The sequence below is a fragment of the Embiotoca jacksoni genome, unplaced genomic scaffold (assembly GCF_022577435.1).
Source record: "Embiotoca jacksoni isolate LCO1_2020_lvr unplaced genomic scaffold, fEmbJac1.0.p SCAF_138, whole genome shotgun sequence".
Lineage (NCBI taxonomy): Eukaryota > Metazoa > Chordata > Actinopteri > Embiotocidae > Embiotoca > Embiotoca jacksoni.
The window spans coordinates 107,501-117,500 of record NW_027185272.1 but is presented as its reverse complement, the minus strand read 5'-3'; the positions used below and the strand labels follow the sequence as shown (position 1 = coordinate 117,500).

At 47.8% G+C, this 10,000-nt stretch overlaps 1 protein-coding gene across 1 annotated transcript in view; it reads left to right on the top strand.

The window, feature by feature from the left end:
• hsd11b2 (hydroxysteroid (11-beta) dehydrogenase 2) overlaps positions 1 to 10,000 on the top strand; it is a 24,542-nt gene that overhangs the window by 5,027 nt on the left and 9,515 nt on the right.

Genomic DNA, 10,000 nt, shown 5'->3' with positions numbered 1-10,000 from the left:
TTACATTAATTTGCAATGTTTTTAGTGTTGGTGGATATTTTCATTATTTACAGAACAGAACTTTCAAAATGTCTAAAATGTATTTTTACCGTAAAGTTTGGTAATAATTCTGAGATGCATTTGTTTCACTTTAGTTTTGGTTCCTGTTGAACAAACTGTAGACAGCAGGGGGCGCTGCAAGCATCAACCACAGACTGTTTATAAAAGAGTTCATAGCTTCAGGTCTGTAAAATGGTTCTGATCCAGAAGTGTCTTCAGCTGCAATACCAGCGAGTGCCACTAGAGGTCGGCTCCAAAAAGCCTCCGGCTCCATAGACTCCCATTCAACTTCTCTCATCAAATCCAAAGTGAATAAAATGTGTCCATCAGTTACCTCGGTGTTGTTAGCTAAAGTCACTCCTTCTTATTAGTTTTCTGGAGGTCCATCTGAAAATAATCCCTCATTCATTAGAAAAGAAGATTCAAGAAGACCTGTTTTTGGGGGCGTGTCTGTTTGATTGACAGGCCTGTGGTGCAGTCAGGTTACAGCTATCAGTGGGCGGGACGTAGTATTCATCTAATGACACCATGATGATTTCAGGAGAGAACTTGATGCTTTTTCATTGGGAGTCTGTTGGAAGCAGCCCCTAGTGGCCCTCAGTGGTATTACACATGAAGACACTTTGGGTTTCACTTTTCAGAGACTATAAAGATTTTTAAATCCAGTCTCTGATTGTAACTGAGCTTTTAGCTTTTGTTTCGTGTATTTATTTAAATTCTTCGATTGTCTGTCAGTTTATTTTAAAATATAAACTACAATATTATGTATTAAAAATAAGAAGTATTTTTTTGTTTGTTTATTACTCTGTCCTATCAGTGTGTGACGCCCACTTGTGGCCTGAAAAGTTCACAACATCTAAAACCCCAAAATATTTCCTGATTCGTAAAAAAAAAAAAAAAGCACAAATAAAAACCCGCCGCTAAAATTTGTCCTAAAAGGTCTTTCTACATACTAAAAAACATAAAAGAATAAATCTGAATAATTTTGCATTTAAAAAGGCTTGAACGTCTGCAGTGTCCCATCAATGAAACGCTGTGTCCTCCGTACCTCTGTTGGTTGAACCTACTACACCTCGTGAGCAAACATCTCTGGACTTGGAGCGAAGGTGTGGTCGACTGAGCACCACAGAGGAAGGAAAGAGATGTCGGTTAAACAAACACCAGTCGCTTTTCTCACAAAACAAAGAATTCCTGCTTTGTCAGCAAAAACTAAACTCGGCTCCTCGTCTATGAATACCGACAGACTAAAATCACCCAGAAGGAACCGGCAGGAGAAGTTTGTCTGGATCCAACTCGGCGTGAATGTCTCGGCACCGTTAATCTCAGACCAGATCGCCGCGTACCGCAGACTAACCGGTCTGCAGGCCGAGCTGCAGAGGGTCAGCAGGTCGTCTGGCGTCATGGCAACACGGATCAAAATCCCAGAGACTCGCACATAACCGCGTCTGAGCGCCACCTCTCCACACGCGGCCTTTACAGCGTCGCATGTATACAAACCGAACTGAAACATCAGAGGATTACTTCTTGGAGTCGAGCGTCGTTCGGCCGGAACAGCGGGAACCTTCACTCCAGATCTGATTACAGCCGACGCTGGCGGCAACGCAATTAAACATGCAATATCTAAGAGGAGATTTAAAGCTTCACCAGAGCCCAGATCTCAATCAACAGCTCCTTCTTAATTGGCTCTGCTGAAAGCTGTTAAAGGGCAGCGCGGGGTCGATCTGGAAATAAGAGCAGAGGGTGGAAAAAAAGGCCAAAATAAACCTCTTAGAAAGCTAATTTGTTCTACGGGAGAGGCACATTCCTCGAAAGATGAGGGCTGAAGTCACGGCGCTCGCTGACCGGGCAGCGCCGCAGCCCGAAGTCCTGCCGGCTCCTCTGAGAACCTCGAGACTCAGGGCGGGAAGGGACGGCTCGTCCAAACTGATGGTCACGAACTTCATTACAGCGATCGGAAACTCATTTTCAACGCGCTGTGATGTCATGTTGAACCTTGTTGCCATGGCGCCACAGTTCAACTGGTTTGTGAAGAAGAAGAGCTCACAGACTAAATACAGCAGGGAGGGAAGGACGACGAGGGACTAATCAAGGGGCGGGGCCAACAATCATACAAAGGACAGGAAGTGAAACAAAGACAGATAACAAGAGGTGAGTCATTTCCAAATCCAACAGGAAGTACCAAACCCAGACTGACCTGAAGACTACGAAGCAGAAAAGAAGTCAGAACCAGAACAGAACCTCAGAAGGTCTCGGTGGAACTCGGTGTTGACAGTCTGACTCTGGGGGACCAATTCACGGTGACACAAAGAAAACCCAGCTGGTGTCTCCTGACCTGACGATCCTTCTTCGGTCTGGGACGGTGAAGCTCCGCCCCTCTTGAAACGTGATGTCATCAGAACACCTCGCCCGGCTCGTAGCTTCATCGCCGGAGACTTTCTGAACATTTCAAGAGTCTCTGATGAAGAATTGTTCCTTTTCTTGTGTTTGTTCTTAACTTCTCTGTTTTCTTTTACTTTTACGTCCTTTCTGTCACATTTCATTTAATTTCCTCGTTGTTTCTCTTCTCATCTACATTTAAAACTTTCTTTTTCTCGCTGCCTTCATCCTATTTTTATTTCCCTTCTTTCTACTTTTCTTCTTTCCTTCCCACATTGTCTCTTTCTCTCCGTTATCCTTCCCTCTTCCTCCTCCTCCTCCTCCTCCTCCTCTTCTCTTATCGCTTCTTGTCAGCACAAAGTTCATCAGAGTTCATTTTTATGTAAATATGCGGTCACTCAGTTCACTTTGTTTTCCTGACTGTCTTCACTGAATGTCAGAAACCTGCCTGCAGCTTTGAGGATGAAGACGTGTGATGAGTGTTGTGTAATAATAACAACAGTTCATCGTCAGAAACTGAGTCCTCGGTTTTCGGAGGTTTGTCACATAACCTCTGCTCACAGTTGGACGACAGATTTCTTTTACCGCAGAGCATCCAAGTGATGAAGCAACGTGACCTTCAGCGTGTTGTTGTGTTCACGCACACCTGGGAGATTATTTCACTTTTGCTGCAATCAAACAAACAGCAGAAAGTGTTGCTTAACGTCTGTGCAGCAAAACCACCGAGAAACACGACACAAAAGTACAAGAGTCTCCAAACATATGAAATCTGTCAGCTGAATTTTTGGGGAAATTGATTTTAATGATGCACAAGACATCTGAATATATTTCAATGTAATAAAGAAGACCAAATATCAACAGAGAAAAAGATGGCGCTGCTTTAAAGCTTGTTTCAGTTTTTCTCAATTCTTGACAATCAGAATCAGGATTCACAACGTGATGTTGTTCTGTTGAGTCGATGGAGCCGGAGGCTTTTTGGAGCCGACCTCTAGTGGCACTCGCTGGTATTGCAGCTGAAGACACTTCTGGATCAGAACCATTTTACAGACCTGAAGCTACGAACACTTTTAGAAACAATCTGTGGCCATATTAAGAGAACCTACAGGACCTTCAAGGATCCAAAGGAAAAAAAAAAAAGACTCATGACCTCATCAAGAACCCCAAAAACATCGTCAAGGATGTCTTCAGGGACCTTTCAGAGCTTTTCACAACCCAAACGTGGACCCCAACATCGTACTCAAGGATGTGTTTTCAAACATCTGGTGACTCAATATCAACCTGAAAGTAGAAGTGAACCTTTTCAAAGACCCAAAGGTTCTTCACGGACTCAGACGCCGCGTCAATCAGCTGTTTAAGAACACGTAAAACCTCTTCAGGGAACCCTGGAGAGCCGACGAGCTCTTCAGTGTTTACTTCTTACCATAAATCATCCAATTAAAACCTCACAAATCAAACTTCTGTCAGCACTGAACTTCCTGTTTACTTTCTCTGTATTTTTTTACACTCTGACCGTGAATGTTTGAACTTAAAGCTGTCGAACGAGTCGATGCGAACAACCTGATCTCCGTCTGAGCGGTGCAGATGTTGAGGCCTCCACCCAGACACAGATGTATGTTTTTCACCTTGTCCGTCTCTGCACGTTTATGTCTTCGTCCGAGGACCCGTTACGTATGGAGACATGGAGCAGGGGGAGGAGGCAGGGAGAGGAGGCAGGGGGAGGAGGCACGGAGAGGAGGCATGGAGCAGGAGGAGGAGGCAGGGAGAGGAGGCAGGGGGAGGAGGCAGGGGGAGGAGGCAGGGGGAGGAGGCACGGAGAGGAGGCAGGGGGAGGAGGCAGGGGGAGGAGGCACGGAGCAGGGGGAGGAGGCAGGGAGAGGAGGCAGGGAGAGGAGGCACGGAGCAGGGGGAGGAGGCAGGGAGAGGAGGCAGGGGGAGGAGGCACGGAGCAGGGAGAGGAGGCAGGGGGAGGAGGCATGGAGCAGGGGGAGGAGGCAGGGAGAGGAGGCAGGGAGAGGAGGCAAGGGGAGGAGGCACGGAGAGGAGGCATGGAGCAGGAGGAGGAGGCAGGGAGAGGAGGCAGGGGGAGGAGGCAGGGGGAGGAGGCACGGAGCAGGGGGAGGAGGCAGGGAGAGGAGGCAGGGAGAGGAGGCACGGAGCAGGGGGAGGAGGCAGGGAGAGGAGGCAGGGGGAGGAGGCACGGAGCAGGGAGAGGAGGCAGGGGGAGGAGGCATGGAGCAGGGGGAGGAGGCAGGGAGAGGAGGCAGGGAGAGGAGGCAGGGGGAGGAGGCACGGAGCAGGAGGAGGAGGCAGGGAGAGGAGGCAGGGGGAGGAGGCAGGGGGAGGAGGCACGGAGCAGGGGGAGGAGGCAGGGAGAGGAGGCAGGGAGAGGAGGCACGGAGCAGGGGGAGGAGGCAGGGAGAGGAGGCAGGGGGAGGAGGCACGGAGCAGGGAGAGGAGGCAGGGGGAGGAGGCATGGAGCAGGGGGAGGAGGCAGGGAGAGGAGGCAGGGAGAGGAGGCAGGGGGAGGAGGCACGGAGCAGGAGGAGGAGGCAGGGAGAGGAGGCAGGGGGAGGAGGCAGGGGGAGGAGGCACGGAGCAGGGGGAGGAGGCAGGGAGAGGAGGCAGGGAGAGGAGGCACAGAGCAGGGGGAGGAGGCAGGGAGAGGAGGCACGGAGAGGAGGCACGGAGAGGAGGCACGGAGCAGGAGGAGGAGGCACGGAGAGGGGGAGGAGGCAGGGAGAGGAGGCAGGGGGGATGAGGCACGGAGAGGGGGAGGAGGCAGGGGAGAAGGCAGGGGGAGGAGGCAGGGGGAGGAGGCAGGGGAAGGAGGCAGGGAGAGGGGAAGGAGGCAGGGGAAGGAGGCAGGGAGAGGAGGCAGGGGGAGGGGGAGGAGGCAGGGGGAGAAGGCATGGAGAGGGGGAGGAGGCACAGAGAGGAGGCACGGAGAACGGCTTCAATAACTGTCACCATCAAACTGTCAGACCTTCTCCAGCTTTTCTCTGGAGTTGCTGCTCCGCTCCGACGTACCGCCGATACGCTGACGACACCCGGTTATACGTCTCATTAGTCCTAAAAGTCAAACTGCTCTCGGTGCCGTCCGTGGTGAGGACTATGACCAGGAAAGACTCTGACTGAAGATCTGCAGCCTCATTAACAACCAACAACCGTTCGTGAGCTCGACTCCGACCGCAGACGAACTTTTGCGTTCATAAAACGGGATTCGTCACTTCAAATCGTCAGAGACGCATTTCAAGCAAAACATGAGATCAACTCGTGCGGTAAACTCGAGTTCGACCGTGTTGTTTGGACTGAATCATCTGATCTAACAGCAGCTTTCAAAGGAGCCTGATAGAAATGTGACACATTTTTTACCGTCAAACTACCAGAAGCCAAATAATCTACTCAATATTTTATTTTATAATAATTCAACAGAAGTCAAATCATGAAAGGCAGGATTGTTAGAAAAAAAAACCAGCTGAGCGCCCCCTACTGGAGGATTTAAAAGCAGTTTATGGAGCAGGCTGCTCTTCTTTGAGTTTGCACTTTATTGTTTCCTGACGTGAGGACCATGTGACGCTCCTTCACCCTGGCATTCCTCACTGTAAGAAACCGTCTGGAAGAATCGTCCTTTTCATAAAAAACTAAGTTTACTTCGAAACTGCAGCAAACAAACAGACCGATTGTTTCAGTGGTTGAGATGTTTCCTGACGCTCAGCTTCCTCTGTTACATTCACTTCAGCGGTAAAAAAAAAAACACAGCAGGAGTCTGAGTCCACTCAGCAGCTCTCACCAAACCAAACAGCCCGGTACCACGGAGAAGAGTGTAATACACACATCTGTCCACTAGAGGGATGCGTATCAGAGTCACGTGTTTTATAGGAAAATGAAAGTATGTGGGACCAGACCAGGTTAAAAGAAAAAAACAGTTTGTCACCACCCAGACTCGAACCTGGTCCTCCAGGGTGAGAGTTCGTGACACGCTTCCCTCTGGTGGACGGGTGTGTGTATTACACGCTCTGTCAAAACGTGCACAGCATGATAAGAAATATAATTCCTATTTATTTCTCAGCATCCAACGACACGAGAACATCGTGAAATACAATGTATCTGTAAAAATAAAGCCTTTTTAATTTGTATTTGCTCACGTATGAAACAGCATAAAACTAAAGATAAAAGAAGCAAAAGAGATGAAAAAGGAAATAATCTGAGGAAAATATTAAAACATAAAAACAAGAATTGTCCCTCTTCTGTTACTCATCAGGTTTATGTTCAGGGGAATCTGGACTTTATTTTGTTCTCATGTCACATTCAATGACTGTAAAACCTGCAGCAACAGAGCATGCTCCTCTTCTAACTGCTGAGGACGGACACAAAGTTCTGCGACTCGTCGTGTTTCGAGCAGTTTACAGGTGAACCCCGCTGGCAGGTGAGCACCGAGCTCCTCCACGAAGCGCGTGCAGCTCGGAGTCAGGTGCAGCGGGCTCTGCTGGGATTTATTCCATCCCACTCAGCGGCTTCTTGTTCTCAGGACGGCACTCTGGAAAGCCTCCAAGGACACGGAGAGCAGCAGCGCGCCAACGCCTCGACGTTCCCGCCAGCAGAGCTCTTTCAGCCGCACAAAGGAACAAACAGAACAGCGAGTCCCACCGCGGATCAGGTTGTAGGAGCCGGGACTTCTGGGAAAGCGGGGGAGCCGCGGGGAACACGACAGATCTCCGAGGGACGCTGAGCTCCTCCTGGGAAAACATATGTGAGGAGGAGGAGGAGGAGGAGAACGAGGAGGGCTGCGTGTCAGAGCGATGAAACACAAAACGCTAACGTTTGGGTGCAGACTAATCTCTGGCTGGCAGCATGTTCGTGAATGAAAGGAGCTGCAGGGTGGAGCGAGGACCCACAGAGACCAGGACCCACAGAGACCAGGACCCACAGAGACCAGGACCCACAGAGACCAGGACCCACAGAGACCAGGACCCACTGAGACCAGGACCCACAGAGACCAGGACCCACAGAGACCAGGACCCACTGAGACCAGGACTCACTGAGACCAGGACCCACAGAGACCAGGACCCACTGAGACCAGGACCCACTGAGACCAGGACTCACTGAGACCAGGACCCACAGAGACCAGGACCCACAGAGACCAGGACCCACTGAGACCAGGACCCACAGAGACCAGGACCCACTGAGACCAGGACCCACTGAGACCAGGACTCACTGAGACCAGGACCCACAGAGACCAGGACCCACAGAGACCAGGACCCACTGAGACCAGGACTCACTGAGACCAGGACCCACAGAGACCAGGACCCACTGAGACCAGGACCCACTGAGACCAGGACTCACTGAGACCAGGACCCACAGAGACCAGGACCCACAGAGACCAGGACCCACTGAGACCAGGACTCACTGAGACCAGGACCCGCAGAGACCAGGACCCACAGAGACCAGGACCCACAGAGACCAGGACCCACTGAGACCAGGACCCGCAGAGACCAGGACCCACTGAGACCAGGACCCACAGAGACCAGGACCCACTGAGACCAGGACCCGCAGAGACCAGGACCCACTGAGACCAGGACCCACAGAGACCAGGACCCACTGAGACCAGGACCCACTGAGACCACGACCCACAGAGACCAGGACCCACAGAGACCAGGTTCACATCCACAGTCCAGTCGGTTGGTTTGAAATAAAAACAGACCATACTTTCTGTATGAGGCTGTAAACGACCTTTAATATACTGGAGCCTCTAGTGGCCACTCAGGGAACTGCAGGTTTTGGCTTCATGTTTCAGAATCTGAATTTTGTGCAACATAAGGGAAATTAAAAAAATTAAAAAGACAAAATATAAAGACATTTATGTGTATTTGCATTATCTTTTCTTTAAAACATGTTTTTATCATGAAATAACTGAATATAAATGTAGTTTCTTGGAGGCCAGAACCGAACCAACCCGAGTCCAAAGCTGGATGTTTGTTATTTCTTCAAAGACAAAGCTATGTGCAGCGGTGAGAGTCCTTGAGTCATTTTGTGGAAAATGAACTCCCAAGAATATGAATATGTTTTAATGCAACATCCAGATAAAGAGCTGAACCGAGGGGCCAACGGGAAGCATCAACACGCAGAATCTAAAACATGAGCAGGTTGTTTCTCTGGAGGACGATCAGAAAGATTCTTCCTTTTACAACTGAGAAGTGAAATTCATTCGAGCGGGAAAATATCTGCATTAAATCTCCTCATTGGTTTATGTGACACAGCAGTGGACTGAAGTCAGCTCTCTGATCAGACCTGCAGCTGCTGCAAACATCTGCAAACATCTACAAACATCTACAAACATCTACAAACATCTACAAACATTTACAAACATCTGCAAACATCTACAAACATTTACAAACATCTGCAAACATCTACAAACATTTACAAACATCTGCAAACATCTACAAACATTTACAAACATCTGCAAACATCTACAAACATTTACAAACATTTTCAAACATCTACAAATATCCACAAACATTTACAAACATCTACAAACATTTACAAACATCTGCAAACATCTAAAAACCTCTACAAACATCTGCAAACATCTACAAACATCTACAAACATCTACAAACATTTACAAATATCTGCAAACATCTACAAACATTTACAAACATTTTCAAACATCTACAAACATTTATAAACAATTATAAACATCTACAAATATCCACAAACATTTACAAACATCTACAAACATTTACAAACATTTGCAAACATCTAAAAACATCTACAAACATCTGCAAACATCTACAAACATTTGCAAACATCTACAAACATCTACAAACATTTACAAACATCTGCAAACATTTACAAACATCTGTAAACATTTACAAACATTTATAAACATTTATAAACATTTACAAACATCTACAAACATCTGCAAACATTTACAAACATTTATAAACATTTACAAACATCTGCAGACAATTACAAACATCTACAAACATTTACAAACATTTATAAACATTTACAAACATCTGCAGACAATTACAAACATCTACAAACATTTACAAACATTTATAAACATTTACAAACATCTACAAACGTCTACAAACATTTACAAACATTTACAAACATCTGAGTTCAGATTTTGTCTGTCACCATCTTGCTAGTTTGGAGCGGTTTGGAGCAGGAAGTGACCATATTTGGACAAGCTGGGGGAGGAGCCTGACGATACTACGTCCCGCCCACCGATAGCTGTAACCTGACTGCACCACAGGCCTGTCAATCAAACAGACACACCCCCAAAAACAGGTCTTCTTGAATCTTCTTTTCTAATGAATGAGGGATTATTTTCAGATGGACCTCCAGAAAACTAATAAGAAGGAGTGACTTTAGCTAACAACACCGAGATAACTGATGGACACATTTTATTCACTTTGGATTTGATGAGAGAAGTTGAATGGGAGTCTATGGAGCCGGAGGCTTTTTGGAGCCGACCTCTAGTGGCACTCGCTGGTATTGCAGCTGAAGACACTTCTACATCAGCCTCATCTTTCAGACCTGAAGCTACGAACTCTTGTATGTTGTTCAGTGTGTGTTCAG